Consider the following 26857-nt stretch of genomic DNA (forward strand, 5'->3'; position numbering starts at 1 on the left):
ACGCTTGCAGAGTTGGACCAACCTGGCCTGCACCATGTTTTTCGATGCAAACCCACCCCAATCGGCCAGGATCTTGCCCAATGGAGAATCCCTGGGGATGTCTGCTGGGGTGGGACACCCTAGACGTGCGGAACAAGCACCCATTCTTGGCTCAACCTCTGCCCAGTACCTGACAGTTAACGGAGTAACGACTCACCCAACCGGCCAGGTCAGCTCGTCCTTCCGAGAGTTCCCTTCACCAAGACTGGATGGCTGGCGTTCGTGGAATCCGCAGGTGCCCCGGGAACACAACTGTTCCCCTACCCCGCGATTCTTGAACCTGTAATCTTACAAGCCAGACTGTTCTCACACGCCCCCCGAGCGCCAGATGTTCCCGCGTTTCACCAGGAATTTGTTACCGAGCCCTGATCCGAAGTGCAATACCTCCAGGGCTCCTCCCACCTGGGTCTCAACAACGGGGCCGGTTCCCTTTTATTTTTACAGGGCGTCCCCTGTTTCACGTTGGCGCTTTTCCTTCGAGGAGCTAAAAATCTGCTTCCTCCTATCTGGCTCCTTTGTTCAGTACCCTGAATCAGATCTAGAGAGAGAAAGGGGCTGCCAGAGAAATTTGGATGTGAAATGAGGTCAAATTGTTGGTCGGAGGGCCCTCCTTGCAGCCGTTTCTCTCCCCAACCTGTCCCAGAATATCTGGACCAAGGTCGCCGCTTGGAATTTTAGCCTAAAAAAATTGATTTTTGGAACTTCCAAGCAAGTCCCTTCGTGGTAAAGCCAAATTATGTTGTCGACCGCGTTTGGGGGATCGGGTCCCTTAAGGAGGGAGCCGACCCGGTCCTGAGGGAACGGACCCTGGCGAAGCCAAAAGAAGAATATAAGCCGCAATACAACCTGAAGCCTGGAATGAAGAAGGTCCGCCAAGTTGAAGGAAAATCCGCCAAGGAGTTTTTATTTAGCAATTTCAGCTGAAAAGGACGCTAATAGCGATCATTCAATCTACTAGCGTAACATATGTTTCAAATAAAGTCATATTTATACAATGTTTCGGTCTGACAGCCCTTTGAATTTCCCGCCCCGCTTCCCTGCCCATCTGATCGCGGATTGGCTGAGAGGTTGAACGAGGCGGGCTTTCGTTTCCCGCCTTGCCCTGCTGGCCCAATGGGGAGCTGTTTTTTGTTCCCCCTCGGGCCAATCAGAGAGGAGGAGGCGGGAGCTATAGAAACAATGCGGTGACCGGACAGGAAACATCGGATTAATTCTGGCCCAGCCAATTTCTAAAGGAATTAATGACACCCATCAAGGATGTCCGGGGTCCTGTCACGTTCACAGATTTTAGATATGTCTTTGGGGTGTCAGACGGGAAGTGGTGATTTGATGAGCCATCATTGACGGCCCCACAGGGTGCCTTCCTGCGGCGTCCTGGCCTGAGATGTGACAATGTTTGCCTTGGGGGCGAGTCACCTTTAGTTTGGTGACTCGCCCTATATTGTCCATGCGATCGGAGTGAGATGGGATTAACTGTGGCAGATTATCCCTTTGTTTTTTTGGGAAGGGGAGGTCTGAGTCATGGGGCTAGAGTTCAGGTTGGGGTCATAATATTTCCCATTTGATTTCATGATCTGACAATTATTTGGGATAAAATGAAAATTATAAATAAAGTCGGAACATAAACCCAGCAGGGAAAAACACATATTTTCCGGGGATCCCAAAGAGTGTAAATACATATAGGCAGATAGGTAGATAAAGGAGAATCCATAAAGGTGGGTGACATTGCATAAAGGGGAATCATGAATGATATAAACAATATAAATGAGCAATAGAAAACATTTGATAGGAACGAAGTTCACAACATCTGGGGAATCCAACATAGAAGTAGGGTTCAAGCAGCATGATTTCGCAATCCATGAAGTTAGCCCAACAGTTTGAAATTCATACAGCAGTGAGTCATGTACATAGAATATAAAAATTCACAAATACATGAGGGGAAAGAGTTCATAAGGAATTCATAGAGATGGCATGGGGAAGGGGCACATATGGGTTAGTAAGTCTTTGGAGGTATAGGATTTCATAAGTCCAAGGGGTAGGTGTGGGGAAGAGTGTTCTTCTCTTTCATAAAATTATGAAATTATGAATGAAACGTGGAGGGCCCCCGTCCGGGCATCCCTTGGCAGCTGTAGAGGGTGAGGGTCCTTGGTGAACTATGTCTCCCCCGCGAGAGAGCGATCCCCCCATCCCCATTTCACAGAAAGGGGCCAGGGAGAACCATTCCGCGAGTCGCGGGGAGAGAAAACCCCGGGATAAAGCAGCAACTTGGCTTGGAAAGAAACGCGGTTCTGTTTGACAGTCAGCTGTTGAGATGCCGAAAACTGGACCGATTCCGGGTCTGCTGGTTGTCTTCGAGTCAGGAGCCTTAGAAAGGGTTAAGACTAAAAGAGGAGCGTTCTAGGGGTAATTTTGATAGAGATATGAGCCAATTTATATCGTCCGCCATGTTAATCTATGGCGGAGAACCTCAGCCGGAGTTAAAGGACGGGAGGGAGAGAAACCGCATGCAAAAAGGAAGGAGTCAGAGGGAGATACAAAATAACCAGATAGAGAGTGTTACTGTTAAAATAAATGCCACTTTTATTGGGGGGATTTGTTACATAGTTCAGGGAAAGGGAAAATGAAGGAAAAAAGGTCTTTTAATAATGGTCTGTTGCGGTCCCGCTCCGTTCTTTCGGAGAGTAATCTATGGAACTTTCTGCTGCGTTTTCAAATCAATTTGAAAGCGGGGGCGACGGTTATCAGTCTCACGGTTATTAAATGGGAGCCACTGTTTGGATGTAGACACTGAAAAATTATTGTGAAAGTAATTAGAAACAGTTCTAAAGTAGTTACTTTTAATTATAGTTTTTATTTTAAAAATGCAATTACATACTTTCTTGTTTCTCACAAAGGTAGTTAAAATAAAGTTACGTATGAAAGCACATTTGCTAGAATGTGTGGACCTGTGATTAAAAATATACTGCACTTTACATCCTTGTTGCCCTACAACTACACTATAACAGCCTAAGATGCAACACAAACTAGCACTTGAACCATATCATATCCCTTTGTTACTATTAGTGAGATCACAGTCCCATAGTGATAAAGGTATAATTACCTTTTTCACTATGGGACTGTGATCTCACTAATAGTAACAAAGGGATATGACATGTTTTTGCTATGCCACAAAAAGAAATGACGGTAATCCTTGTTGAATTCTCCTTGGGCAAAATAACTATTTGCAATTAACTAGTAATTATAATTAGTTATTTCACCTGTTGGGTTTAAATTAGTAATTATTTGAATAGTCCCGGTCTTAGAATAATTGACAGTGAAAACCACACTGGCCAAGACAGCCAATTGCCAGCTGAGCTAACACCAAGCCAACTGAAGCTGGGCTAAATCAAAACTCTCTTAGGCCACATCTACACTGCCATTATAATGTAGGTTGAACTGGATTATAGGGCAGTGTAAATTCATACAATTCAGTTCAATGCAGTTCAATCTGCATTATACACATTTACACTGTCCATATTAAACTGCATTGTATGACACTATAGATGGAGCCTAAGCCTAGGAGTGTTGTAAATTGGTTATGGCTACCTTCACACTTCTCTACATTTGTAGTGACACTCTGACTACATCCCTAGGCTGGAAAAGATCAGACTCTGGCATAATTTATCTCTTCCCTTGCTCTTGCTCTCCAACTATTATTTAAAAAATTTCTGCTGACAGATTTTAGCCAACAGAACATTTCTGCCAGCAGATTATTTTGACAGAAATCTATCCACCCATCCATCTACCTATCTATCTCTGTAATAGAAGAGCTTTCCAACTGGTAGAAGTAGTTTGTGCACTAATGTTGATCCTCCACATCTGATATATCCCTGAATTAGAATGATGTACTTTTGGGTCCAACCTATCAAAGAATAGTAAGGCAACAAAGATTACAATATGTTATCTAAAGCCTTATATCCCAGGATTTGGCTCCAGATTATCTTCTTATCCCAGATTATATGGCAGTGGAGACTCATATAGTCTAGTTCAAAGCAGATTACCTGGGATCTCATCCTGGGATATAAGGCAATGCAGATACAGGCTGAATCAGTTTTATACAATTTTAACTGTCAGGCCTTCCCACAAGGCGTTCGTCAATATCATTTGATGAGGGCGCTAAGTAATCTATGACAAGAATGAGTGAAATAGCACTCTACCAGAAGATCTGTTGGTGATCTATGGTAGATTGGCAAAAGGCTCTAACGTACAAGTACTTAAAAATAGCAATCAAATGACTCCACTACTCCTGTCCTAAATTATATAGCTGAAACAAAGAAACGTTGAGATGAGTAATTTATACATAAAATACTATAGGAGTTCTGTTTAGGTTTAGCACTCAAAATACATTTGTGGCTTCATAATTCTTTATTCCTAAATATATGTAATTTGAACCACGGTATTTCTGGCAGGGTTGGGCTTCCAGTACAAAACAGACTTCCCAAACGTAAAAGTCAAGAAACCTTGATCTTTGAATTTCATTGGATATCATCTAAAGGGGCTAGGTTGATAGACACTCAAGACAGGGCAAAATATATATGAGATAATAGATGTAATGGATACAAAAGTTGCTAAAAATTCTAATAAATATGACTTTTTTAAAAAGACGGCATTTTTCTTTTGCGGAAGCACTCTGATTCTATAACTGCGTGACTACAATTGTTGTTTTTATTATTGTTGTTATTGTTATTACTTTGCTTTTTCCTCAGAATTGAGACCCGAAGAGACTTTAATGCTTTATATAATTCTTTACTATGAATACTGCTGAATGATTTATTGCCATCCTTATTGTCCTCCCCTCTCCACTACTGTACATATACTTTTAATTTAGTGTTTATTGCTAGATGTGGTATCTTAATACATGTTTAACATTTAATAATGGTTTTATCGGTACAAATAGTTCAATAGTCTTATTTTTGACCCGCATGTTCTTCCGCAGTGAGAGCATCTAGGTGGAAGGCAGTTCCGGTCAGGGTTGGCTTAGTGCGCCTTCCTCTTGGTACGTTTCTCCCTTTCACCATTCATGCCTCTTCAAATTCTACAGCACTGCTGGTCATAGCTGATCTCAACTTGGAGCATTTAAGGGCCAGGGCTTCCCAGTTCACAGTGTCTATGCCACAGTTTTTTAGGTTAGCTTTAAGCCCATCTTTAAATCTCTTCTCCTGTCCACCAACATTCCGTTTTCTGTTCTTGAATTGAGAGTATAGTAACTGCTTAGGGAGATGGTGATTGGACATTCGGACAATGCGGCCAGTCCAGCGGAGTTGATGGCGTAGGAGCATCACTTCAATGTTGGTGGTCTTTGCTTTGTCCAGCATGCTGACATTTGTCCGCCTGTCTTCCCAAGAGATTTGCAGGATTTTTCAGTGGCAACGCTGATGGAATCGTTCCAGGAGTTGAGTGTGACATCTGTAGACAGTTCACGTTTCGCAGGCATATAACAGGGTTGGGAGGACAACAGTTTTTATAAACAAGCCCCCCCCCAAAAAAAACCAATCACTGAAAAATAAAAGCGTTGGATAAGTGAAAATGTTGGATAATAAGGAGGGATTAAGGAAAAGCCTATTAAACATCAAATTACATTAAGGTTTTAAAAATTAAGCACCAAAACATCATGTTTTACAAGAAATCAACAGAAAAAGCAGTCTCAACTGCGCCCCCGTATGTTTTGCGCCCGAAGCGACAGCTTAATTTGCCTCATTGTTGGACTGACCCTGGGTGGGGACGAGACACAGGGCCTTCTCGGTGGTGGCTCCTCGGCTTTGGAACTCCCTCCCCAGGGACATTAGATCAGCCCCCTCCCTTTTGATCTTCCGCAAGAAAGTAAAAACATGGCTTTGTGACCAAGCCTTTAGAGAATCTGTGCAATAAACAAACAGATATGGATTGATATGTTATGGCTATAGGAATGGCCTGGCTTATGCTTATGATCATGTGATTAATTATGATTGTGATTTAAAATGTTTGTTTTACTTGAATTTTATGATTTGTTAAATGTCTTTTAATGTTGTATTGTTGTCAAGGCATCAAATAGTTGCCTTCTATGTAACTATGTATGCCTTGAGTCCCTTCTGGGGTAGAGAAAGTTGGGATAGAAATATCATAAATGAATAAATTCAGAAAAATGCTGCACTTGCAGAGCTCAGGCAGTGTTGTATTTCAGTGTCAATGTTGACTTTTGTGGCGAGGTGGCTGCCAAGGTAGAGGAAATGGTCAACATTTTCTGATGTTACATCATTAAGCTGTATTTCTGGCATTGCGGAGGGATTGGCTGGTGCTTGCTGGAAGAGCATTTTGGTTTTCTCGATGTTCAATGAGAGACAGAGCTTTTCGTATGCTTCTGCAAAGGCGTTTAGTGGCTTGTAGGTCTTCTTCTGAATGAGAACAATGTTATCATCGACATATTGGAGTTCTACAACAGATGTTGTTGTGACCTAAGTTTTGGCTTTCAATCTGATGAGGTTAAATAGCTTGCTACCTGTCCGATAGATTATTTCCACTCCGGTGGGAAGCTTCCCATCAACAAGATGAATACAGTAGAGTCTCGCTTATCCAATCTTTGCTTATCCAACATTCTGTATTATCCAAAACAGTCTGCCTTTTAGTAGTCAATGTTTTTGTAGTCAATGTTTACAAAACATTGCAATGTTTTGGTGCAAAACTCAAATATACAATAATTACATAACATTACCATGTATTGAGGAGCCTCCGGTGGCGCAGTGTGTTAAAGCACTGAGCTGCTGAACTTGCAGACCAAAAGGTCCAGGTTCAAATCCGGGAAGCGGAGTGAGCGCCCGCTGTTAGCTCCAGCTTCTGTCAACCTAGCAGTTCGAAAACATGCAAATGTGAGTAGATCAATAGGTACCGCTCCGGTGGGAAGGTAACAGCGTTCCATGCAGTCATGCCGGCCACATGACCTGGGAGGTGTCTACGGACAACGCCGGTTCTTTGGCTTAGAAATGGAGATGAGCACCAACCCCCAGATTCGGTCATGACTGGACTTAACGTCAGGGGAAACCTTTACCTTTACTTACCATGTATTGAACTGCTATTTCTGTCAATTTGTTGTAAAATGTGATGTTTTGGTGCTTAATTTGTAAAATCATAACATAATTTGATGTTTAATAGGCTTTTCCTTAATCACTCCTTATTATCCAATATTTTCGCTTTTGGTTCTGCCAGTTGGTTTGTTTATGTTGGATAAACGAGACTCTTCTGTAATCATAACGATGAAGAAAAGAAATAAGGTAGGGGCAATAACACATCCTTGTTCGATGCCTGATTCCACCTTAAATGGGTCATTTTGGGAGCCACTGCTGTCCAAGACTGGACAGCAGAACACCTGGTGTAGAACCATAAAATACAGTTGGAATTACACTATGAGGTCAGTGCAGTTTGAATTGCATGATATAGAGTCTCACTTATCCAACACTCGTTTATCCAACGCATTTTGTAGTCAATGTTTTCAAAACATTGTGGTATTTTGGTGCTAAATTTGTACATACATTAATTACTACATAGCATTACTGCGTATTGATCTACTTTTCTGTCAAATTTGTTGTATAACATGATGTTTTGGTGCGTAACTTGTAAAATCATAACCCAATTTGATGTTTAATAGGCTTTTCCTTAATCCCTCCTTATTATCCAACATATTCGCTTATCCAACGTTCTGCTGGCCCGTTTATGTTGGATAAGTGAGACTCTACTGTAGTTCAAACTACATTATATGTTTGTTGTAGAACCAGTCTTAGCTTCTCCCTGGGTTTATTCATCCACCTGGAGATGTAATCTTTCATCTTTCCCATAACATAAACAGAGAGAGAGCCCTTTTATTAATACAGTAGAGTCTCACTTATCCAACACTTGCTTATCCAACGTTCTGGATTATCCAATGCATTTTTGTAGTCAATGTTTTCAATATATCGTGATATTTTGGTGCTAAATTCATAAAAACAGTAATTACTACATAGCATTACTGCATATTGAGCTACTTTTTCTGTCAAATTTGTTGTATAACATGATGTTTTGGTGCTTAATTTGTAAAATCATAACCTAATTTGATGTTTAATAGGCTTTTCCTTTATTCCTCATTATTATCCAACATATTCGCTTATCCAACGTTCTGCCAGCCCTTTTATGTTGGATAAGTGAGACTCTACTGTAGTTTGGGCTTAGACCTGTTGGCTGCATGTAACCTGCGCCTCCGTTTCGAAAAGTGGCGCTGCTCCAGCCACTTTGGCGTTTTGTGGCGCATGAAAATGAGCCAGAGCTTAAAAAAAGAAAAAAAGAGCGAACTTGTGAAGACTCCAAATCTGCCTTTGCCTCTCTCTTTGCATCCCGCGCAAGTTACTCGTTTTTTAACTCCGTCCTTTCCGCCTCACACACAAAACATAAAAGCCTTTTCCCCAGGGAGTGTGTGCAATGTGAGAATGGCTGCAAGGTGGAGTGAGGAAAGGGAGGTGGTGTGTGTGTGGATATATATATATATATATCGCCTCTTTCTGCCCTTTGGGTTATAATGGGTGTCTCTCAACCAAAACGCGATCCATGGCTGGGCAAAAAAAATATCTATGTCTATATGAGGGGCGAAGCCAAGCGCGCAATAGGAGGAGAAAGCGCGCATCCTCCATTTTGGTTTGAGGGAAGGTGGGGAGCTTTGGCTGCCTGTGGGTGGTTTCCTTCCACCGCCCTGGGGTTCCCTTGGGGTTTCCCTCGCCCCCTTCAGGCCACTCCCCACACTGCTGGGCTTCGTCCCTGGGGGGGAAACAGGCCTCCTTTCAGAGCCCCATCCCCCTCAGAAGGGGTCCCAACCCAGCTCCCCATTGCTGCAGCAGCAGCAGCTTCAGACAAAATGGAGGACGCCACCACCATTCAACCACCACTACTACCACATCCACCACCAGGCTTCATACCTGAGATGTCACTATCTTCTGAGGAGACGATTTCTTATTGGGACGTTATTGGACGTTGTAGAGCATGGGCTCCTCTTATTATTATTTTGCCATTATTTTGCCCCCTCATGGAAATGAGCCAAGTGTGCCATGTCCTGAGGCACCAATTCCCACAAGAGATCGTGTTTGTGGAAATGGGACGCCTCCTCAATCGTTACAATGGTTGCCTGAGCTTGTGGGGGAGCAATCAAATTGTGGATGACCACCACCACTGACACCTCTTATTGTGGCAACTGTTATGATTGCTTTTATTATTGTTGTTGTTGTTATTTTCGGGGAGGGCACCACTGCTTCACAGAGGACCAACTTCTGCCCCAAAGTCCTCACGAGCGGCGCTTCTGAGTGAGACCCTCCCTCAAAGCGAGAGGAAGGCAGAGGCACTGTAGCTGCTGGCGCTGCTGGGCAAAGACAAGACGGGTTTTCTCTTAACCTGAGGGAAACCAAAGAAAGGGGCGGGACCCACAGGGTGCGAGATTGACAGGCGCCCTACTCAACCATCCGCGCGGGTTTCTGACAGACAGGCAGTTGCGCCAATAGCCTTCTAGGCGGCAAAGCCCTCCTCCTGGGGGAGCCAATAGGCGCGAGCACGAGGCTGCCTTTTCTCCCCCCCCCTCCACCCCAGAAGGTTGGGTTTGTCCCTCCTTCGCCTCGCCAGAAGCGGCGGCGGCGTTTAGCCCGGGCCTGGACCGAGTTAGAGTTGAGGCAGCCCTCGGAGGAGCTGGCGCGTGGAGCCATTAAACGGTGAGAGAAGCAGAAGGAGGCGCGTCGAAGGGAGGAGAGTGGAGGGAGAGAGGACGAAGGCGGTTAAGGAAGGCCGGGGGCAGAACCGCGAAGGTGGAAGAGGGGGGCTGCTGAGGGGTATTTGGCGCGATCCATTTGAGCGGAGGATCCGGGGGGGGGTGCGATCCCTTTCAAGCGCGGCTTTGAAGCCCAACTGCTTCCCTCCCAGTTTTGGTTCGGCTTTTTGTTTTCTTATTCGCCTCCGCTCCCTTCCCTCTTTTTGCCCTCTCCTCCCTGTTGCCCTCTCTCCTTCCCTCCCCCCTCCCTCCGTATTGTTTGGTTGAGTCTCCTTAATGGCGGCCGACCCGAGGCTGCAGTGCCGCTGGCCGACGGTAGGGGGCCAAACGCGACGCCCGGGGCAATTGGGAAGGGAGGCCGAGGGGACAGTTGGGCCGGCCCACTTTCCCCAGAGAGAGGGGGGAGAAGGAGGGAGGTTTTCATGTGGTGGGGCAGTTTTGTGTGAGAGCGGGGAGAAACCAAATCCCTGAGGCAATTCCTCCCTTCAGTCTTTGATGGGGTATTGTGTGTGTGAAGGAAAGACTCCTGAGGCAATCTCTCCTCTTGGCCCTCTTTCTCCACCCCCCCCCCCCTTTATCCCTGCCTGTGGACCGGTCAAGAGCCCTTCGCCTCTACCAAAGGGCGCTCGCTCTCCCCCAGTCTGGGGCAAGAGACTCCCGCTCTACTGGAGGATTGTAGGCCTAAGGGAACCGGAGGTAAATGTTTGGGGCCTCTCTGGCGCCACCCAGGCCCCTTCCACATAGCTGAATAAAATCCCACATTATTTGCTTTGAACTGGGATATATCGCAGTGTGGACTCAGCCATATAACCCAGAATATCAAAGCGGAATATCCCACAATATCTCCTTTGAACTGGGATATATGGCCGTGTGGACTCGGGGCCCTTTCACACAGCCATATAACCCAGGATATCAAGGCAGAAAATCCTACAATATCTGCTTTGAACTGGAGTATCTGAGTCCACGCTACTATATATTCCAGTTCAGAATAGAAAATGTGGGATTTTATTCAGCTGTGTGAGAGGGGTCTCAGATAATACAGCTCAAAGCCAATATTGTGGGTTATTCTCCCTTGATTTTGTGGGTTATATAGCTGTGTGGAAAGGCCCCCTGTGAGGGAGGAAAGGAGGGCGTCTTCTGGAAGGCAAGATGAGAAGGCCCGCCCACCTACTAATGCTCCCCTTTTTTACCCCCAACACCACCATCTCTTTATTTGGGTGAGCTAGAGGTACAAAATTGGGGTTCTCAGTTGAGGAAGGAAGATAAGCAGCGCCCACCAGCCCTATTTGTGCCCCTTTTCTCTTCTTGACCCCAACATCACCATATCTTTTGAGAGGGTGGGGGCTCTCCCTAGAGGAAGGAAGGGCGTCTCCTGGAGGGGAAGATATGGCATGCCCACCAACCCTATTAATGCCCTCCTTTCTCTTTTTTTTCCCCCCTCAGGATTAACAACAGCTCCTCCTCCTCTCTTTTCCCCAGGCCAGTTTGGCGCAGCCTTGGCAAAGCCCAGCCAGGAGAAAGGAGCTCTATTGTGAGTTCTATTTATATATGCTTTTTCTGCCTGGGGAGAAGGAGGAGACTTTTTTCTTTTTGGAATGGGGGAGTGGGGAGGGGCTTCTAGGGCAATGGCGGGGTATTGGGTGCAGCAGGGGGAGCAGCTGCTGCTTGCTGCCCTGGAGCAAAGCCCCGTAATGGCCGTGAGGAGACTCCTCCTTCTCTTCCTCGGGGTGGGCTCTGCTGCAGACAGTGTTCCTGCCATAACCAACACCCTCCTGCTGCTGCTCCTCCTCCGCTTTAACCAGGCTCTTCTCTGGGAAGGATATCTTTTGAGAGCCCTCTAGAGTTTTGGAGCCAACACCAAAGTGACATGCTGTAGACTCTCAGGCAACCGGCAAAAAGATCAAATCAAAGAAATAATACAAATTTAAATAAAATGAATTGTTTATAATAGATTAAAACCAGTTTTTATAATACGATATTAAGGCCTATCTACCCTGACCCATTTAATGCAGTTTCAAGCCAGTATTGAAGAAAGTGCTTTTGCTTTCTAGATGATTACACGAGAAATCTTGGAACCGGTTTGGAGGTGATTACACAAACCACAGATCACTGATGCACCCATTAAGGGCTTTCTTTGGTGGGAGTTTGTTGTCTGGCTGCTGCAGCTTGAATCTAGTTTTGAGCTGCATTAAATAGTTAGTGTAGGAGGGGCCTAAGTTACATTTGTCTTTTTTTTGCTTTCGATATTAATAACGAGTCAATACAGAGTTTATGATATGTTATGGGTGATATAGTGTTGGATCTCTGTTGAATAATAACTCTCAAGTTACCAGCAACTACATATATCTGGCATCTACCTATACCCATCTGTGCAGGTATACTGATAGTCCACTGTATAACCAGGTTTCCATGTTTTAATTCCCTCACAACTATCCCATTGGCTTGCAACCTTACTTGACTTTGTGGCCAGGTAGGAGAGACTTAAAATAATCCAATCTTTGGCAAAGTGTGCTTCTGTTTCTTCTTTTTTTCTCCCATTTAAGTGGTTTTGTTGTGGGATAGGGTACATCTACACAGCAGAATTAGTGCAGTTGGACACCACTTTTACGGCCATGGCTTATTGCTGTAGAATTCTTGTAGTTTGGTGAGACACCAGAATTATTTGACAGAGAATATTTGACAGAGAAAGACCTTGTAAAACTACCAATCCCATTATTCAATAATATTGAGTCACGGCAGTTCAAATTGTGTTGAATTGCATCAACTCAACAGTGTAGTTGTTACCCATGAAGGTGGGGAAAGGATACTCTTGGACACAATTGACATTTTCAGACATTCTCTGGTGCATATCTGCCATGTTGCCATTTCCATCCCTGAACGTTGGTTGCCAGTGTTGTATTTGTGTGTCATGGGAGCAAGAGTTAGCAATGTATTGTGGTTGTTTTCTGTTACAATGCCACTTTTTAACATTTTGAGAAAATGGCAGTTACTTCGTTTTCCTTTGATCATCAGCGAAATGTTTTTGAGTAGCATGTAATTCTGTCTGGACAATGTTCATCGCCTATTACTTGGAAACTGACAGCAATCAATAGTTGCTTAGGATGGATCTCTTAGAATCCACTGGTGATGTTTGCATATCTGACTTGCAGGGGACAGTCATGATTGGATGAATCAAGATCAGTGATCACTCTTAATCCAACAAAATGCTGGCAGGTATAATTTCATGTCTAGCAACTGTTTTTGGAAACTTTCTTGGGTCTTGTTCTAGGAGAAAGACATATAAATTAATTAATTAAAGAAAAAATGTGCTAACTTAGAAGAACATGACAATCTTATTCTTGAGAATTTACATTTTTAGATGGTGTATTGTTTTAAGGACAAGAATTAGGCATTAGTATTTTTATAAGGATACTAGCTGTGCCCGGCGTTGCTGTGGCAAAGTATGGTGGTATGGGAAAAAGTATTGAGGAATTGGTGGTAGTTAAGGTAAAGGGTAAAAGTAACCCCTGACATTAAGTCAAGTCGTGTCTGACTCTAGGGGTTGGTGCTTATCTCAGTTTCTAAGCTGAAGAACTGGTGTTGTCAGTAGGCCAAGGTCATGTGGCTGCTGGCATGACTGCATGGAGCACCGTTACCTTCCCGCCGGAGCAGTACCTATTGATCTACTCACATTTACATGTTTTTGAATTTCTGGATTGGGAGAAGTTGAGGCTAACAGTAGGGACTCACTCCGCTCCCCCAATTCGATCCTGCGACCTTTCGGTCCACAAGTTCAGCAGCTCAGCGCTTTAACACGCTGAGCCACCAGGGGATATTATTTCCTAAAGCTTATTAATATACAATATTTCTGATTGTTCCTTTTATTTGTCTGTTGGAGGCAAGTATGAATGCTGCAATTAGCCAAAATGATTAGCATGTAATAGCCTTTCATCTTTAAAGCCTGGCTGCTTCCTCCCTGGGGAAATTTTTTGCTGGGAGGTGTTAGCTGGCCCTTATTGTTTCCTGTCTGGAATTCCCTTGTTTTCAGAATGTTGTTCTTTGCAATATTTTATGCGCTTCTACTGTCTGTGTAGACGAAGAAGTACGCATATGCAGTGCTTGAGCGCAGACACTAAAAAAAAAAGTATGTGGCCTTCAGAAAACAGAGGATTTGCCAGACTTTGGTGATGGGAATACTTTGTTGGGAGGTGTTAGCTGGCCCTGATTGTTTCCTGTCTGGAATTCCCCTGTTTTCAGAGTGTTGTTGTTTATTTAGTGTTGTGATTTTAGAGATTGTATTGTTCTGTTTTATTATACCACAGTAATTTTTATATATTCTGATTTTAGTGTCTTTGGATACTTGGAGCCAGATTGTGTTCATTTTCATGGTTCACAGCAACACAATAACAATAATAATGTTAATAATGACATTGGTAATACACACTGCTTCTCTCCCTTCTCAGCTTCCTTTGTGGAAGAATCCTTTCTTGGGAGGTGTTAGCTGGCCCTGATTGTTTCCTTTGTGGAATTCCCTATTTCCCTGCTTTCAGGGTGTTGCTCTTTATTTACTGTCCTGGTTTTAGAGATTATATTGTTCTGTATTATATCACAGCAGTTATTACACATTATATTTATAATCTTATATTATCTGCTTAGAACTGGATTATATGAGGCCCCTTCTACACAGCTGTTTAAAATCCACACTGAAGTGGATTATATGGCAGTGTGGATTCAAGATAATTCAGTTCTAAGCAGATACTGTGAATTATATTCTGGGTAATATAGCTGTGTGGGACGGCCTTGAGTCTACACTTCCATATAATCCAGTTCAATCAGATAATCTGTATTTTATAGGCAGTGTGGATCAGGCCTAAGTGCCTGTCCCCTTGGCGCCATCTTGGCTGAGGGAGTTGCTAGGATACGAAGGGGTGGGGCCTAAAGGCGGGGGGGGGGGGGGGCTAAAGGCAGCAGAGCCAACTGGCAGATGAGGGGAGAAAGGCTAGTTCTCATTCTCTGTAATTTGGACTGCCATTGTAGGGTTTTTTTTAATGTAAAAATACAGACCGGATGACTATGTTTTTTTTTTTGTGCCAAATTTGGTGTTATTTGCTACAGTAGTTTTGTTGTTTAAGTTAAGGGGGAAACGGTCAAAACATTTATATATATATAGAGATGGGGAAGAATGGATAATACATTTTGTCTCTCAGGGACTACTATTTTACCAACCTGAATATAATATGTGAAGTTTACCTGTGTTCATATTCATTTTGTTAGACTCTACTTTTACAGCCTTTCTGAATCCTGATTCTAGAGTATTAACTGCTCCTCCTAATTTGGTTTTACCTGCAGATTTGATAAGCATGTTCTCTGTTCCATCATTTATAAAGTTGTCATTCTTGCTCAATATTATCATTCCCTAAATCATTTTTAAGGGAATGTCACAAAACTAAGCAAATACAGTAGCAATGGAAAATTGTAAGGGACCATTTGGCCTCTTTATTTGTGTTTTTTGTCATTTTTCCAGTATCATAGATAAAAGTGGATGATTTGATGAAAGCATTGCTGAATTACATTACAATGTTACATTTAGAACTTTCAAGCTAAGGTTTACAGTGAATGGAAGTTCATACAAGTATAGGAGATGGTTTGATCTACTTTGAAGATGATGACCTATACTTTATTTAATCCAGAGTGTGCAAAAATTAAGTGCAGGAAAGGCACGTAGATGCACACATCTTATCACTTCAAAGTTCTTAACTGTCCTATGTTGAAACAAGAAAGATTTGGTTTGGTTTGTCCAGGAGACATTGTAAACATTGTTTTTTTTTTATTATACAGAGGCTTCTACTCATGTTGAATCTAACACAAGTCAGATTACCCACTACCAACAGAAAAAGTAGGGGCTGAGGGGGTTTTGATGTCAGGTGTGGGCCTTATCCACACTCTCAGTTCATGTTAACTTGGTAAAATGCCTGCATAAGATTCTACTTATATTCGCACTGCTGTTCTAGTTACGATTACCTAGAAAAGCGTTGTCAAAAACACTTGATAATGTTTTGAAGTAAATACACCTAGATGCGGGCATTGTAATATGCTCACTGTTCATCCACATTAGAATATGTTTAAGAAGATAGAAGGATTTGAGCAAGGAAAGCTGTTATTCCAGTGATATTTGGAGTATAGGGCCAGTTCATACTTGAAGTTTGAGGGACTTTGGCCCTTATCTATGCACATAATACAAGTGAAAATCTGTATGTGTGTATGTGGCACGGGTGTCCGCTCACACAAACAGGCTATAGTTCCCAGTGCTGAGGAACCACCAAGTCACTCCCTCCCTGAACATTGCAGGTTACAGTGAGCACATCCCAGTGTTCCTTTCTCTCTTCATTTGCATGACCCCGCCCACTGCTTCTCCCTTAACCCTTTCCAACCTTTTTCTATGGCACACAGCAAATAGAGGAATTGATCAGCAACTGAACATACTAGAGAGGTTTGGGGAGAATTCACCATGATTTATATGAGTTGTAGAGACTGGGATGTATAGTTCACCTGCAATATAAGCGCACTCTGAACACCAAAGATGGACCTGGAACTAACTTGGCACACAGATCCAACATGGCCAAATTTGCATACTGGCAGGGGTTTGGGGGTGATTGACCTTGACATCCTGGAGTTATAGTTCACCCGTATTCCGAAAACACTGAACCCATCTGATGACGGATCTGGACCAAACTTGGCACACGAATTCAACATGGCCAACTGGGAATACTGGTGGACTTTGGAGGTGATTGACCTTTATCTCTGGGAGTTATAGTTCACCTGTATTCCAGGAGCCCTCTGAACACCACCACGGATCTAGACCAAACTTGGCACACAGGCCCAACGCTGCCAACTTGGGGTGATTGACCTTGGAATCAGAGTTGTAGTTCACCCGTATTCAGAGAACACTGAACCCAGCAAGTGATGGATCTGCACCAAATTTGGCACACAGACCCAACATGGCTAACTGTAAATACTGGCAGGCTTTGCGGGTGATTGACCTTGGCATCAGAGAGTTATAGCTCATTTGTATTCAGAGAATACTGAATCCAGCAGATGACGGATCTCGACCAAACTTGCCACACAGACTCAACATGGCCAACTGTGAAACCTGGCAGGTGTTTCAGGAAGATTGACCTGGGAATCTGGGAGTTGTACTTTACCATTATCCAGGGAACACTGAACCTGGCTGACAACAGATCTGACCCAAACTTGCCACACAGACCCAATACGGCCAAGTTTGTATATTGACAGGGTTTGGGGGTGATTGAATTTGGCATCCAGGAGTTACAGTTCACTTGTATTCAGAAAACTCTGAGCCCAGCCAGCGTCAGATCTGGACCAAACTTGGCACACAGAACCAACATGGCCAATTGAATGTGTCACGGTTTCGGCGTGATTGCCCTGAGAATTTGGGAGTTATAGTTCACCTCATCCAGAGGACACTGAACGCAGCAGATGACGGATCTGGACTACATTTGGCACACAGACCCAACATGGCCAACTGTGAACACTGGAGAGTTTTTGGAGGACTGACCCAAGATTTTTGTAGTTCATCCACATCCTTATTTATTTTCTAATGGGAGCATTCATAAAAAACAAAACCAAACCTGAGTTTTTTTTCTAAGAAATAGCGTAATATATGACCAAACTGATACTACCTCACATCTAAAAACAAACAAGGCCCTTTTCAAATAACCCGAGAATCGCTGGGTACCCAAGCTAGTAGATTTATAAAAAGCAGCTATTAGTGAAGCTGAGTGCATTCAGAGATCCTGTATTGCAATAACTCATTGATGGCAACTTCTATCCGGCTGCTCACTGGAGCGAAGGATATTAGAGGAAAAATTGAAGTATTTTGGCCACATCATAAGAAGACAGGAAAGCTTGGAGAAGATCATGATGCTGGGGAAAATGGAAGGAAAAAGGAAGAGAGGACGACCAAGGGCGAGATGGATGGACGGTATCCTTGAAGTGACTGGCTCGACCTTGAAGGAACTGGGGACAGTGACAGCCGACAGGGAGCTCTGGCATGGTCTGGTCCATGAGGTCACGAAGAGTCGAAAACGACTGAACGAGTGAGACGACGACGACGGCAACTTCTAAAGTCAAAGTGGGCAACTGAACTTTTCCCGTAATGATGTTTCACTACAGCTATTAGGATTTCTTATCATTGGCTAAGGCTGCTGGGAATTATAATATCTAGACAGCCTCAGTTTTCCATTCCTATTTAAAAGTACACTATTACTGCTATATGTATTCATGCAGCTGCAGATAATTTTCTACAGATAAATTGGGTTTACAGTAGAGTCTCACTAATCCAAGCTAAACGGGCCGGCAGAAGCTTGGATAAGCGAATAACTTGGATAATAAGGAGGGATTAAGGAAAAGCCTATTAAACATCAAATTAGGTTATGATTTTACAAATTAAGCACCAAAACTTCATGTTATACAACAAATTTGACAGAAAAAGTAATTCAATACGCAGTAATGTTATGTTGTAATTACTGTATTTACGAATTTAGCACCAAAATATCACGATATATTGAAAACATTGACTACAAAAATGCATTGGATAATCCAGAGGCTTGGATAAGTGAGGCTTGGATTAGTGAGACTCTACTGTATTTTTATGGGTGTCACTTGCTGCAATCCTGTACCTACTGCAAGGCATCCCTCCCTCCTTCTCTCTTCTTCATTCTCTTTTTCCATTCAAGTGGCATTCAGTAGCAGCATACAGGGAGCCTGAAGAATGCAATGCACCTGCTATTTTGGGTATTTGAAGCGAAACACAGCGGCAGCAGCCATTTTAAAGAAAGGCTTACTATGGTCTCCCTGTAACTTTGAAGTTGAAGCGAGGCTTCCAAGTCTTGCAAGGCTTATACAGTAAGTCCCTATTAAAAATGGCCACTAATAAATAAAATTTTTATTTTATTTCTTTTTTCCTTTTTTCCTTTTTTTTCCTCTTCTTCTTACGATTTTTTCCTTTTCTTTTTCTTCTCTTTCTCTTCTCCTCCTACTTACTCATTGCACACTTTCTTCTAAGAACCCAATGTGTTCTTACACACTTACTGTAAATTTTACTTGGAAACTCAATTAAAAAAATGGCCACTGTTACTCCACTTTAAATGCTCAAAATGATGGGGAGCACAGAGCATTTCCAGAATTGATCTGTAGATAAATGAACATACAGTTGATATTTGTCAAAATATTTTCAACATATACCTGAGCATATAAAAAGTAATAGCTTTGTTTCATTTGATTTCACTAGGTATTGGACAATCCCAAGTATAAGTTGCTAGCAAGGATAGAGATTTTGCAGTATAACATAAATTTTGCTCTGTAGGTAGAAGATGAAAACTTGAAACTACATAAGTTGTGTGTATTTAATAGAGTTTTTGGAACAGTATTTTTACTGGTCATTATTTTAGGGCAGGTAAAGAGTAAAGGAATGCTTAGCTACTCTAAATTCAAGTAACCTAAGGCCATATGAAATGCATAGTACTAAAGGATCTTGCAGATGTGGTCTAAACATTTTTTTTAATTGTTGGAAAATAAAAGAGGTTCTAGGAAATTGATGGAGGACAAAATTTGTCCCTGTTTTCAAATAAGAGACCTAACCAATCAGTTTGACACTGATAGATCATTAAACAGACAGTCTGCACACAGTGCAAAAGGAATGCTCTGTTTTTTAAGAACCAGCATGGGTCTCTCAAAAAGAACTTATGGCAAATGAGTTATACATTTGATAGATCAGAAGAGTTATCTGAATGTAGATCTTGATTTCATTTAAGCTTTTGGCAAGGTCCCCATGATATTTTTGTAGGCAAGCTCATGAAGTATGGACTACTCTGTAATTGTTTGACAAATCAAACCCCAAGATTGCTTGACTATGGTTCTTCATTCTGGAAAGAGGTCAGAGTTCTGTCCTGGACCTAGTATTTTTTAAACATGTTTATACTTGACTTGAATGATGGAATGCAAAGCATGTCTATCAGATTTATAAATGATACCAAATTGGGTTGGGTGGATAGATAATACCCGTGAAGACAGGAACAGAATTTAAAATTATATTGAAAGATTTGAGAGTTGGGCCAAAGCAAACAACGTTAGTAAACGTAAGGTATTACAACTGGGAAGGAAAATGATGGGTGACCCTTGACTTGACAGGAGTACATGTAAAAAGGATCTAGAGATCTTTGCAGACTCCTAGACATGAGGCAGCAAAGTGATGCAGCAGCAGCAAAAAAGAAACAGAACAGGAGTATAATGTTTGATTGATAAAAGTAGTAGCACCACTCTATTCTGCTTAGATCAGGCCTGACTTGGAATACTGGGTCTACTTCTGGAACCAATAAACTGGAATGTGCCTAGAGAAGGGTGACCGAGTTGATCAGTAGTCTAGAAATTAAGCCTTATGTGGACTGATTTAGGAAAGTGGGTATGAAAAGTTAACAGCCATCTTTAAATAGCTAGAAAGATACGTTAAAATGGAGCAAGCTTGTTTATTTGCTGTTCAGAGGGTAGAGCAAAATTCAGATTAGAAGAAAAGAGAGACCAACTAAATATTAGTAAAACTTCTTTAGTGTAAGCTCTTTGCCAGTGAAATAGATTGCCTCAGATGGGTGGACTCTGTCTTTGGAGGTATATAACCAGAGGCTGGATGGACATCTTTCAGGAGTGCTTTGCTTGTGTATTCCTAAATAAAAGGGAATGGGCTATACAGTATAGCTTTTGTGGAACCTTCCAGTTTTTACAATTACACCATTCTGCATCATCCTGCTTCAGAGTTTAAAAATATGGTTCTAGAAGTAACCATGTGAACATAACACTTGCATCTCATACAATATACTCTACAAATGCTTATGCAGTTCTACATTTGATAGTCATTGTTAAAATAAAAAATAAAAGTACTGGAGGAATTTTCATGTTGAGGATAGAAACAGTTTGGTGTATGTTTTTCTTTATTTTGAGAACAACCTATTTGATGAATAGCCCAGTGTTATCTCCTTGAGTGGGTATTTGAAACTCTAGCTGTCCAAAACTTGCTGTCACTAGAAATCAGTTATAATAGCTAAATTGTGAAAACATGTGCCCTATAAACAGCTGTCATTTCTGTTGAAAGGCTTGCTTTTTTGACTGGATTATTTCCACAAGTATTTAGACTTCTGGTTACAGGAAGGATCTTGTGCCTGTTGTGAAGTACTTGATATACAACTGTACCATTTCTTCAACTCTTAACTTGGATATTTCCTAAAATCACCAGTTGGTCATTGTGTCACTTTATAGGTGATCTATCATGTAGAGTGCAAAACCTAGATTTTACTTCTCAATCAGTGAATTGCTCACTGAGTTTGCAAGGTTTATTGACAACAAAATTAGAATATAAGTGAAAGCTAAGTTATTCTTCCTTTCAAAGCTGTAGCAAAGTTTTGTTGCTTAATTTCAAGTTCAACTATTTCATGTACTGGATGTCAGCACTTCACAATAGACTTTTTGTGACTTACCTACTGTGACATTTAAGCATGTATTGTTTAAGATGAATGAGTAAACATGAAGCTAGCATCAAGTATTTTTACTTTCTTTCCTTACTGTCAACCAACTGGAGCCAGGCTCAGAATAGTAGTTTGGGTAGGATTAAACTTTGTGGTTGGGTGAGTAAAGCCTACACAAAATGTTTGTTTGGTGTACAGCTATAGCATGTATTTTAGTCACCTCCTGCTAGGCAATATCATTCACACCTAACAAACTACTACAGCTCAATCTAATACCTTCCAAACCACAAATGTGTCACAAGCAGAACACAAAAACTGAAAACGTATGAAAGCATATAATTTAAACTGCTGAGCTCATCTACGGAAATAGTATATAGGAGAACTTGGAAAAATTACATTTTGGACTGCAACTAACAGATCCACCCCATCAACTTATTAATTTATTTAAAATACTTGTGTCGTGCCCTTTATCTGAAAATCTTAGGATGACTTATAATAAAATCAATTTAAAAAATAAATCATTACAAAAGTTTTAAAATATGTAAAACATTAAACATTTTTGCAATTAAAACAGACAATTTAAAACTGGTTAATACAATTTTGAATAATCAGAAAAGATATGCAGCGTGGATAAAATCCATTTTGCTTGAAGGCTTTCATAACTGTGATGTCTCATGGGCCTTGTAGTCCCGTTCCTAGTGCTATTGTGGCAGATGAGGAGGAAAACATGGGATTTCCACCGGTTCAGCTCGAATCGGAGCCTCGCCACCTGGAAGATGTTTGTCCTCAGGAAGTTAACCAAACAAGCCTTGGGCAGAATTCTCCCCCGTTTTCCCGAAAGGACAATTATAATAGAGATAGAGGAGTCAGGGAGGCTAATCGCCCGAGCCTCAGAATCGCTGCCAGACAATTAGCTGATTAGGTCTGCTTCCCTTGGGAAATTCTAAGGAGTCATGCATCTGGACAGAGTTGGGTTTCACTTCTTGTTCTCCAGGGAAAGTGTTCTGTTGGCGGGAAAACAAGACCCTATATAGGGGTTTTGCCGCAAGGGGAACCTTGCGGAGTCAATTGTTCAGCTTGAGGAGAGAGATCGTGTGTGGACTTCGTATTCCTTGTTCCCTGCTTCCCGGATCTAGTTTCAAGTCTTGCCTTGCTTCACGTTTAGCCACGGACCTTGTTTCATGCTTCAAGTTGTCACGTTCCAAGTCCTTGATCCAGCCAAGAACCAAGCCTTTGATCCAGCCTTGTTGTCAAGCTTCAATGGACTAAAGACCTTGTCATCTCCCCACACTATTGCTTGGCAAAGTGTGTGTTTCAGTTAATGGATTATAACTTTGAACTCTAATATCTTATATTGGACATTATTTTCCTGGACTATATTTGGCCTTTCCTGAAAGGTCTGCTTCTGAACTATATTCTTCACTTGTTTTTATTGACTTTATATATTTCTTTAATAAAGATATTAGATAGATTCTGGTCTCTGCGCATGGTTATTGGTGCTCTGCCGCCTGGACCCTGACAATAACATTGAAGAAACTTATTGTAGAAAGTTGTGGTCCAAAGCATATAGCATCTAGAGAAGACTGAAGTGCCTAGTTTGGCAGCACATATACTACAATTTGAACAGTACAGAGAAGACTGAAGAAGAGATGAGAAACTACCTTACAGTATTACCCCTGTATCCATGGAGGATACTTTCCTGGATTACGCATGGATATGTGAAACCACAGATAATAGGAAACCTTAGAAAATTACAGAGTCATGGCAGACGAGCTAATAAAAGCCCAGTGAAGATGTGGATAAATGAAACCACAGGTACCTGCCCTGTGGATTTAGGAGTCATACTGAATTTTACAGAAGCAAGGAAGGGAAAGGACTAAAATTAATTATGAAGGCATTCAGCTTTTATGTATCAGTAGGTAACTGACACATGCAAGGTAGATAACTCAAGAAAAAAAGCCAAGTCATAGATTACCAGTGAAGTCTTGATAATATACCAATATTCTTATTAATAAACAATAAAATCTGCTTTTATTGCAATATACAAGTAAATACTTATCCACTTATAAATTCCAACCCCCTTTTATGTTTTCTAATTTTCTATGTGTTTCTGAGAAATATGTGATATGTAACTGTCATTGCTGAGCGGATGATAACAGAACTGGGCATTTACATTATTATAGACTAGTCACTGAGTACATATATTTATTATACACAAAAAACACACGCCAACATGGGACACTGTCTTTATTTGTCTTGTTTGCTACCATTCTACTTGTTCCATTAATTTTTGGCTCATAGGATCTTCCTCTTTCCACATTAACTTGCCTGAGTACTAGGAGTATTTAGTAAGAAGTTGCAATTTTTATGAGTGTGATATCTTCCAACGCCCCTCACTCCAATTGACCATATAAGAATTGCTTAGTCATAACTCAGGAACACTGGATTTCATTAGCCTATTGTATTATACGTATGTATTCTACATGGCCTACAATTTACACTGATGCTTGAATTTCATTAGCTGAAAGGTATGTGATATTTTTATCAGTATCAGACAGAGCTTTTCTTTTTTTGTTTTGTTTTTTGGATCATACAAGTAGAATATAACATATTCACATTTCCTCACAAGAATGATTAGAAAACAACAGAAGCAACATCTATCTGTCTAATCGCCACATATACTCGGCCCTTTCCACTCTCACCTATTGTCTTTTTTTTCTTCCCTTTTTTCAAATTTTAAACACAAGTAGAATAATGTAAATTTTAGTCACAATTTCATAGTACAGTGTTTTTCACTTAATTTTCTTAACATTACTGATTCCACAATTATCTCCTACTTCTGGCTAACAGTATTACTCCTCTCCCTCGCCCTCTCCCCTCACTCTCCGAGAACAGTACTTTCCTTAGTTCAGATATTATTTTAATTGATCAGTTGTGAAGGTAGTATAGTGTAGTTCTTTGTATTTCCCTTTTACTCTATCAATATTTTCCATTTTGAATCCCACTTCCTAATTTGGCCTGTTGAGTATTTGGTTCTCCTTTCGGAGATATAGTCCTGGATCATGGAATCCATTAAATATTCAAACCATTTTTAACTTCCCACTTTTTGTATTCGTTGCAGTTTATCGCCACAGTTGCTTGGGCAGCTGCTGTCATATATTGTATAGTATCAGCCCAGTCTTTAATATTGTCCTTCCTATATACTTTCTGGGTAAAGAATTCTTTTTTGTTCAACTCCAATTTTTGCTCTATTCTTCCATCTTCTTCTTTACCTTGTTGTAGAATTTTGTACTTTATCACAGTCCCACTACATATTCATATATAGGACAGACAGCTTTTCAATTAGCTTCCTATTCAGGTATAAATTTGTAGTTATAGTACTTTGAGGGTTCAATCTGAGACACAAGTTCTGTTATGTTTATGCATTAGAGTGTTTAATACCTTTTAAGAGCTACCAAAATGTCAGAATGGACAAGTGAATGAGGGTCATATGATAGCATCAGCTGATTGCTTGCCTTAAGTGATCTTGAAGCACTACAGAGAGTTGACAATAGTCCATAACTCTTCTTGAAAAGTGAACAGTCACTTTAAAAGTGTCAGGTAGGTTGATGTTGTAGTAAATGAACTGTTAAAGATGCAGGGTAGTTTAAAAGATCACTGAACTGTAAACCATTCCTAATTTGCAGTATATGGCTGTTTGCTTGTGGTAGAATTTCAGGACAAAAGCGACCACAGTTTGTTGTTTTTCTTTTGTGTTCATACAAATACATTCTGAGCAAAGTATTAAAACTTACTAATTGTTAGAATTGATTTATTTATGATCCTTCATAAAAGAATAAGGAATCTACCCAGAAAATACGGCAATAACCTATACTTTTGTGCTTTCTTTATTTTTGGGAAATAAGGAAATAAACTCATTCCAAGCCTTGCACTTGATTTTTATTTCATCTTATTGTTGCTACTAGCATATGGAGGATTAACCTTTACTTAGTTACATACTCTATTTGATAGTTGTTTTGGTGAAATTTGTCTATGTAAACCTTCCATTTTACATGGGTTTCTCCCACAAAAACTAATTTAGTGTCCTGGTTTTATGTCCCAATTTCTCAAATCCTTTTCTGATAGAAAAAGTTCCAAATTGAGTAATTTGAATGATAGCTGTGAAGAAATTCAGTTAGCCTTTCCATTACTTCAGATAGCTGTGATGATAATGGATACTCTTTTTTGGAGATCTTTAGCCAGAAGTTCGATGGGCATTTTTCGGGAGTGCTTCGGTTGTGTATTCCTGAATGCCAGGGAGCAATATTAATATCTAAGTGAATTTGATAGTTAGTCTATATCCAGTTATTCGTCTGAATTATAATAGATCATTTGAATCATTTGTTGTTGTTTCTAACTGCTGTCAACTTTGATTTATGGCTACATCATGAATGAAAGACATATGACAACTTGTCAACAGGCCAGCTCAGGTCTTGCAAACTTAAGGCTGTGGCTTCTTTGACTGAGTCTATCCACCTGCAATGGGGTTATTCATTTTTCCTACTTCTACATTGTTAATCATTGTTGTCTTTTCTAGTGAGTCATATCATCTTATGATAATTTTCACACTTAATTCAGCATCTAATCCATTTTTGCGTATATGTTTAGCATACAAGTTAAAGAAATTGGGAGATATAACTTAATGCATGAATAGGGTGGGAGCGGGGTAAAATGTATATTTAAATGTATAATTATATTTTTAATGTATATTCTTATTTTTATTGTAATTTTTAATCTTGATGGATTTTTAAATTTGATGAAAACTGTTTTTAGATGTGTATGTTTATATTGTAAGCCACCCTGAGTCCCCTGATGGGTGAGAAGGGCGGGGTAGAAGTGATGTAATAAATAAATAAATAAATAATAGTCACTTGTTTTATTTGTTTTAAAAAGACTAGTTCATTTAGGCCATAAAATTGGTCTTTCTTACAGGTTACATTAAACAAATATAAATATAATTCAAGTTAAGATATTAACAAGAGAAAATTAGTTATATTCTCTCAAACAGTGTTTCTCAACCTGGGGGTCAGGACCCTTGGGGGGTTGCAAGGTGGGTGTCAGAGGGTTTTCCAAAGACTATCAGAAAATACACATTTCTGGTGGTCTTAGGAACCTTTGGCAGAGAAGGCTGGATGTAGGTGAACTACAATTCCGAAACTCAAGGTCAATGCCAACCAAACCCTTCCAGTATTTTCTGTTGGTCATGGGAGTTCTGTGTGCCAAGTTTGGTTCAAGTCCATCGTTGGTGGAATTTAGAATGCTTTTTCATTATAAGTGAATCCTAGCAACTACAACTTCCAAATGACAAATCACTACCCCCAAACCCACCAGTCTTCAAATTTCGGGTATCAGGTATTTGTGCCAAATTTGGTCCAGATCCATAGTTGTTTGAGTTCACATGTTCTCCAGAGGTAGATGAATTACATCTCCCCTAAATCACTGTTAGTTCCTCCCCAATCCCTCCAGTATTGTCAAGGAC

The 26857-nt window shown here is 41.1% G+C and overlaps 1 protein-coding gene and 1 long non-coding RNA gene across 3 annotated transcripts in view; one reads left to right on the top strand and one right to left on the bottom strand.

Moving 5' to 3' along the window:
• Positions 1-916: 916 nt before the first annotated feature.
• On the bottom strand, positions 917-9564 carry LOC134297366 (uncharacterized). Its single transcript, XR_010004080.1, has 2 exons — positions 8991-9564; positions 917-2826 (listed from the first exon to the last, which is right to left on the bottom strand). It is a non-coding gene; the product is annotated as an uncharacterized LOC134297366 (long non-coding RNA).
• An 80-nt stretch (positions 9565-9644) lies between these two features.
• zmym2 (zinc finger MYM-type containing 2) overlaps positions 9645-26857 on the top strand; it is a 105148-nt gene continuing 87935 nt past the window's right edge. For both annotated transcript variants that reach the window (XM_008107977.3, XM_008107983.3), the window contains exons 1-2: positions 9645-9770; positions 11270-11357. The gene's annotated coding sequence lies outside the window, so the exon portion shown is untranslated. The remainder of the gene's footprint in view (positions 9771-11269; positions 11358-26857) is intronic.

This window comes from Anolis carolinensis, chromosome 3, assembly GCF_035594765.1.
Source record: "Anolis carolinensis isolate JA03-04 chromosome 3, rAnoCar3.1.pri, whole genome shotgun sequence".
Taxonomy (NCBI): Eukaryota; Metazoa; Chordata; class Lepidosauria; order Squamata; family Dactyloidae; genus Anolis; species Anolis carolinensis.